Below are 8033 nucleotides of genomic sequence, written 5' to 3'. Positions count from 1 at the left end.
TTGAAAAATGTTGAATAAGCATTGGAACAATGTTGAATGTGTATACAAAAAAATGTTGATCACTTATTAAAAAAACTTTTTGATATATACGAAAATGTAGAGTGAAAACGAAAACAAACATAAAAAAAAACAAAAAATGGAGGAGAAAAAAGAAAAGAGGAGAAAAAACAAACAAACAAAAGAAAATGTAGAGTGAAAACGAAAATAAACATAATAAAAAACAAAAAAATGGAGAAGAAAAAAGAAAACCAAACAAAAAATGCAGAAGAAAAATGAAAACCAAACAAAAATGGAGAAGAAAAAAGAAAACCAAACAAAAAATGCAGAAGAAAAATGAAAACCAAACAAAAATGGAGAAGAAAAAAAATAAAAACCAAAGAAAACTAGCTCGAATAACTCAAGTAGGATGCGCCCCCTTGTTCTAACAACGAAGGGAACTTGGGCAGAGTGGTTATCTATAACACCCCAAAAATTAGGTTATCAATTTTTGTGCTGTTATTCCTTCCTAGCTTTCTTTTTCAAAATCTTCCTCCGAAGTTTGCTGGATGATCAGGTGGATCCAGGCAATTTTCAACCTTTCAGAACCATGCCCTTGTCTTGGATGCTGGCCAAGACCCATCTGCATCACCGAAACCCCAATCAAAACCCTAATTCCATAATTTGGATTTTGAAACCCTGCCTTTGTTATTACAAAGGAGCCCTCATTCCTTGCTCTGTTGATCCTCCAAAAATTCCAAGAGATCCTCCTACACCTATAAACCCTGGATATGCAAAAATATTGCCAAGTCATATGCAGTATTTTTCATCTAGGATTAATTATTTCTTCTATCCTTCCGAGGAATTAAATTTAGAAGCTAGAGATCTTTGGATTTCATGAAAATTTATGGAGATGGTCTTTGTGCCTATCTCAAGCTCTGGTAAAAATATTGGCCAAAGTTAAATAACAAAATTTTGATTTTCCTTTCACAAGGCCAATACTGCCTCTCTCCCACGTTCCAAAGGAACTACCATTTTGGTAGCCAGGAAAATTCTCAAATAAATTGTGGAGCTTCTCCTCACTACATCTTCACCATTTCCATCCAAACATCAAGTCACAATTTGAGCACATGATCCAATGCAAGTTTCTGCCTTGTTTGAAACTTTGTGAAGTGCTTGATTTCTTAATCCTATTGAGCTGAAATTTGTAGGGTAATTTATACTGATATATTACTACTACAAACCAAAAATCAGCACTATCAACCTAGCCATTTCCCCCAGCATCTCCATTCCTATTTCTATTTGAGCTGAGAATTTTCCACAACGATCACCTTAGTGGATGAACAACTCAGCCAAATATCAGAATGGATGGACCATTTCATTGCCCTTACAACTAATCAAACACCTTATTGTTTATTAGGATTTGTGCATCGTGCAGTCACATCGTGGGCCATGGCTATTGTTTCTTTGCACCTAGCAGCTACCTGGAGAACGACCCACCTTCCATACATGCTTTTGCAGCCAAGAGCGCGTGGTAATGCCACGTTCACGCGGTGACCACACGTAGAGTGCGTGCATTGCATGCAGAAGTAGTGCTCTGGGCACCGGACCCCTTGAGAGGGCCCTCTCCGGCCTCCCAACTCGCCCTCGCGCGCCACGAGCTCCCCCATGCTACCTAGTCACCTCCCTCCCTTGTCCCTAGCCCCTGTTCGAGCGTGCCGACCTCATATTCTCCACCGGAACGCGGCCACGTCGCCGAGCGTGTCGGAGCTTCGACTACCCTCCCCGGCATTCCAGAGCTCTCCCCCGTGGTTATTTAATCGCGTCACCAAGCCCTCCCGCAACCCAAGCCCTCTCATCCAAGACTCGAAGCTCATCTCCCCTCCAAGGGTTGAAGTGCCGCCGTTTGATCCCCTCGGCCAGTTCCTCCTCGTGGCCTTCCCCCTCCCTTCCCTTTGCATTCTCGATCGCCCCTGGAGCTCGCAAGGCCACCGCCCTCCTCCTCTTAGCCTGGGAAGCCTCACCGACGTGGCTCCCCTACATCGCTTCGGCCGCCGTGGCCTGTCCAATGGTGACGACGTCGTGGGCTGTCTCAAGCGACCCCGCGGCCACCCGCAGGCGCGGTGCTACGCGCTATCTCCGGCGAGCCAAGTGGTGAGCCCTCCTACATCGCCAAGCGCCGGCCACGCCAGAGGCCGAGGCCCTCCCCTTCCTGTGTCGCGAGGAAGGAGACGACCGGGAGGAGAGAGAGAGAAGGAGATGAGGTAGTCCCACTTGTAAGCCTCTCGGCACTGACCAGGCCGACCCGTTGACTGGTTAAGTGGTAGCGTAATCAGCGGAGTGCGCTTTACCCTTGAGAAGGCGTACTCGGCCGCGGCTTCGGCAGAGAACGCGCTTTCTCTATTCCGAAGGCGCATTTCCGAAATACGCTTTCAGCCTCATCCCGCTGGCCAAAACGGTTAGATTGCGGGCGTTCAATCGTTACGAGCAGAAATGCATGGTTTTCTGTTTGTTTTTCTACCTAACAAACGAACTATCATATTTTCGCAACTGTAACTCCGACTGAGGTAATTACAAAGCCCACATTCTCAGTTCGTCGAGCCTGTTCCAATGGTTCCGTTTTCATAGTGTCATCACTTGTTGAAAATGCCATCTTTACCCTTTTCTCTATTCTAGTCCATTCCTGAAGCACCTATTCCAACGTCTCGTGTCCAGAGGATCGTTGCATTTCCATCTGGTGCATTCATCCACACCAAGGCAAGTCAACCTCTTATCATGAGCCCCAGACTTGCATGTTGACTTTGCTTGAACCCTATGTGTGTAATTGCAGCATATCCATATTATGTTTTAGTCTGTATTTATGCAATCTATGCTAGATGTTCATATTGCTTAATACGTCACGCCATGACCTGACTTCATGCTATGTTTTGCCATGTTAGCAATAATACTTTTATTCTTAATATCATGTTGATACTATGATTTGATCTCATGCCATGGTTATCAATACTATCATAATTATGTTATGTTGTTGACGTGTTTGTATGATGCTATTGTGATGCTTCATATGTCATAACTGGTCACTTAAGAAGTTTGGTAATATTTGCTCATTGATGCATTTGTAATTATTCATGCTTATAAGTATTGATGTTATGGTAAGATGATGGAGATGTTAAATTAAACTTAAATAACAAACCTCCTCCGTCATCGATGGGATCAAGTCATAATGCCACCGAACTGAGCTCATCAGTGCAACCACATTTTCCTAGATGGGGAGGCCCTAACTTGGCCTATTGGCGGGCCTCTTACTGGTACCTTCAACGAGCGAAGTATATATGTGTGTGCTACCCTGGCCCGGTAGGCGGCTATAACCTTGTGAGCCCAAGTTGTATGGATATTCACTGTCCCTGTTTGGGACATCACTGTACCCCATTTGGGATAGTTTTGTTTAGCCACACGGTGAGCCCCAGGGACACCCATGGCATGAGCCAAGAGGAGGGTATGTCGGAGGAACCATAAGTGTCACACAATATATTAGTTTTGTTGGAACGTCTATGGTCCACCCGAATGGGAATATGTACTAAAGTACGAGGCTAGGAGTTCCATGGTGTGGGTAGAGTGCGCTATCTCTGCAGAGTGTATATACTATCGATAGTCGCGTCCTCGCTTATGGACACAGTTCATACTAAGTCACACTATCTGGTCTTTGTCGACATGAAGGATAAACATGATATAATAAACTTGATAGAGAATGTGCTATAAAGTAATTGGTGACTTGGACTATGCGATAGTTGAGGGAAGTCACATCGTTGTTTTGACAAGATCGCGTGATGCGATCTCGGTAAGTCTTGTGGTAGCCTAGAGTGGCGGTTGTGTTGTTCTGACAAGATCACGAGATGCGGTCTCGGTGAGTCATGTGGTTGCCCAGAGTGGTAGTAAGACTGATTGGTGAACAACACGTTACTTTAAATCTTCACGGGAGGTAAGTGTAGTTTGCTTTCCGGCCTAGTTTCATATATACATGTCTTGTAGATACAACTATTCCATGCCATGATATGCTAATGATTTGCTTGATCCATGCTTCTTGTTAATATCACACCATGCTTAGCTATTGCCATGAGATAAATTCATGTATGAGCATATGACTTGCTTTGTCATCTGCTTGTTTGGATGCTATATATTGGTTGTCTTGAGAGTATATTCAAAGTACTCACCTAGCCTTGCTCGTGGCCAAATGCAAGAGAAGACTCATCGTGCTAGACCGTAACCCTACCAGTCCTGTGAGTTGTGGAGCCCATCCAGAGATGACGTGCCGCTAAACTAAGACTTCCTCCACCATTTAGATAGCCTTAGAGCTATGCAACTCTGTTGTAATAATCAGCGATGTAATACTCTATTTCATGTAAATGAAATATTATTTTGTGCTTGGAATGCTGTAGTGTGTACCTGTCTTGCATCATGTGTTATCCTGGGCTGACGTGCGACGGCCCTCTTGCTCTAGGCGGATCGGGGTGCCACGGGACATGGTATTAGAGCAGCCAAGCTGGCGGTAGGTTGCCCTAGCATATAGTCACCGCTATCATCAACCCATAATCAGCCAAATAAGTTTGACCCATCCCTGGCACCCGACATGGCCAATGTTGAACAACAGGTGGCATAGTTGGAACTGACGCATCCCTACCCAGCTGCATGCCCACCCAGCTTTTCTTGGATTGGACCGCAACCCTACCCCTTTGTCGCTCGTATTGGCGTTTCCTTCACCCTGTAGGGAAAGGATCCACGCTATACTTGTCGGGCGGATGACCCCTGGGTAGGCGAATCAACACTTAGCAATTTTCAAAACATCAGGGCGGCAAGCACCCCTCAATCCAGCTCGCCCTCTAGCCGGCCATCTGGCTTCGGGCCAGTTGGGCACGGCGACAAAGCTCCAGCCGGCTGGCCATAGCCGGCAGATGGCGGGTCAGCGCCCGTCCCATCCAGTCGTACAACAAGACCGCTCCCCCAAGACGGGGTGCGCATGGCAACAGTGCCACCCTTGCCGCTGACCTAGGAAAGCATGGCTATAGTGCGAACGTTACCGCTAACCGAGGCGGACGGTGACCAGGCGACGCGGCACTGAGGCCGCACATTACCAACCACTCCCTGACGCGGGCGACGATGCGCCACAGTGACGTCCTACCGACGGGCCCACAGCCGGCGGGCCCCATGAGAAGACTCAGACGATGACACCAGGGCCTCGCCCCATGTAGATTACCATTGTACCCTAGGGGCCGACTATAAGACCCCTCGGGAGCCCCTCATGCAGGGGGTCGGCTAGTTCATTCCACACACCCACATCCACATACATGGAGAAGTAGAGAGCTAGCTATTCTTCCTCCTCCACCCAAGACTGCTCAAGGAGCACAATTGTAGCCTTCTCATGATCCTCATAGTAAGATCCAGCAGGACTAGGGTTGCTACCTCCCACGGAGGGCCCCGAACCTGGGTACATCGTGTGTCTCGCACCGCTTGTCCCCGATCTTGCCTCCGGAACCCACCGGCGTCCTCTGGGCCCAACCACGTTCGATAAGCCTACCCATGGCATCCGCCGTGAGCACACCACGATAGTTAGCACCCACCGTGCGGCCATCCACGGCGTCAGCCGGAGTTACAATTCGGACAAGACCTTTCACTCCCTCTGGCGAGCGCATCGCGCATGGTCTGATCATCCTGCCCGATGTAGCCGGCTGCGTTGGTTGGCGCGGGTGTCGCTGATGTCGCTTGAAGCTACGTCGGTATTTCCCCAAAGAGGAAGGGAAGCACAGCGGCAGTAGGTATTTCCCTCAGATATGAAACCAAGGTTATCGAACCAGTAGGAGAACCAAGAAACACAATGTAAACAGCCCCTGCACACAGATAACAAATCCTCGCAACCCGACGTGTTAAAGGGGTTGTCAATCCCTTCCGGGGTATGGCGCCTCAAGATAGGCCAACGGACGTGAGATAAATTTGTAGTAAATTAATAGATAGATCACAAATAAAATAAATAGAAATAAAACGCAGCAAGGTATTTTTCTTATTTTTGGATTAGTAGATCTGAAAATAAATGGAAGAGAAAAGTAGATCGCAAAGGCAAATATATGAGAAAGAAGACCCCGGGGCCGTAGGTTTCACTAGTGGCTTCTCTCGAGAAAAATAGCAAACGGTGGGTGAATAAATTACTGTTGGGCAATTGACAGAACTTCAAATAATCATGACGATATCCAGGCAATGATCATTATATAGGCATCACTCCAAGATTAGTAGACCGACTCCTGCCTGCATCTACTACTCCACACATCGACTGCTATCCAGCATGCATCTAGTGTATTAAGTTCATGGAAAAACGGAGTAATGCAATAAGAGCGATGTCATGATGTAGATAAGATCTATCTATGTAGAGATAGACCCCATCGTTTTATCCTTAGTAGCAATGATACATACGTGTCGTTTCCCTTTCTATCACTGGGATCAAGCACCGTAAGATCGAACCCACTACAAAGCACCTCTTCCCATTGCAAGATAAATAGATCAAGTTGGCCAAACAAAACCCAAATATCGGAGAAGAAATACAAGGCTATAAGCAATCATGCATATAAGAGATCAAAGAAACTCAAATAACTTTCATGGATATAAAAAGATAGATCTGATCATAAACTCAAAGTTCATCGATCCCAACAAACACACCGCAAATGAGTTACATCATATGGATCTCCAAGAGACCATTGTATTGAGAATTCAATGAGAGAGAGGAAGCGATCTAGCTACTAACTACAGACCCGAAGGTCTACAAAGAACTACTCATGCATCATCGGAGAGGCACCAATGGAGGTGGTGAACCCCATCCGAGATGGTGTCTAGATTGGGTCTGGTGGTTCTGGACTCTGCGGTGGTTCTGGACCCCTCGGGGCACCACCCAGGCGCAGCCAGGGCCCGTTGTGTTCCTTCTGGCCCATAAAAATTCTCCATGGAGTTTCGTGGCATTTGGACTCCGTCTGATATTGATTTTCTGCGATGTAAAAAACATGGAAAAAACATCAACTGGCACTTGGCACTATGTCAATGGGTTAGTACCAAAAATGATATAAAATGACTATAAAATGATTATAAAACATCCAAGATTGATAATATAACGGCATGGAACAATAAAAAATTATAGATACGTTGGAGACTGCTACCTCTTGAGCACTGCGTTGGTTTTCCCTTGAAGAGGAAAGGATGATGCAGTAAACTAGCGTAAGTATTTCCCTCAGTTTTTGAGAACCAAGGTATCAATCCAGTAGGAGACCACGCTCGAGTCCCACGCACCTACACAAACAAATAAGAACCTCGCAACCAATGCGATAAAGGGGTTGTCAATCCCTTCACGGTCACTTACGAGAGTGAGATCTGATAGATATGATAAGATAATATTTTTGATATTTTTATAATAAAGAGAAATAAAGATGCAAAGTAAAATAAACGGTAATAGAAATAGCTAAGTATTGGAAGATTAATATGATGGAAAATAGACCGGGGGCCATAGGTTTCACTAGTGGCTTCTCTCAAGAGCATAAGTATTACGGTGGGTGAACAAATTACTGTCGAGCAATTGATAGAATTGAGCATAGTTATGAGAATATCTAGGTATGATCATGTATATAGGCATCACGTCCGCGACAAGTAGACCGAAATGATTCTGCATCTACTACTATTACTCCACACATCGACCGCTATCCAGCATGCATCTAGAGTATTAAGTTCATAAGAACAGAGTAATGCTTTAAGTAAGATGACATGATGTAGAGGGATAAACTCATGCAATATGATATAAACCCCATCTTTTTATCCTCGATGGCAACAATACAATACGTGTCGTTTCCCTTTCTGTCACTGGGATCGAGCACCGAAAGATTGAACCCAAAGCTAAGCACTTCTCCCATTGCAAGAAAGATCAATCTAGTAGGCCAAACCAAACTGATAATTCGAAGAGACTTGCAAAGATAACCAATCATACATAAAATAATTCAGAGGAGATTCAAATATTGTTCATAGATAAACTT

This window comes from Triticum aestivum, chromosome 4D (genome assembly GCF_018294505.1).
Source record: "Triticum aestivum cultivar Chinese Spring chromosome 4D, IWGSC CS RefSeq v2.1, whole genome shotgun sequence".
NCBI classification, from domain to species: Eukaryota; Viridiplantae; Streptophyta; class Magnoliopsida; order Poales; family Poaceae; genus Triticum; species Triticum aestivum.
The sequence above is the reverse complement of the archived record's forward strand: the minus strand, read 5'-3'. Positions refer to the sequence as shown.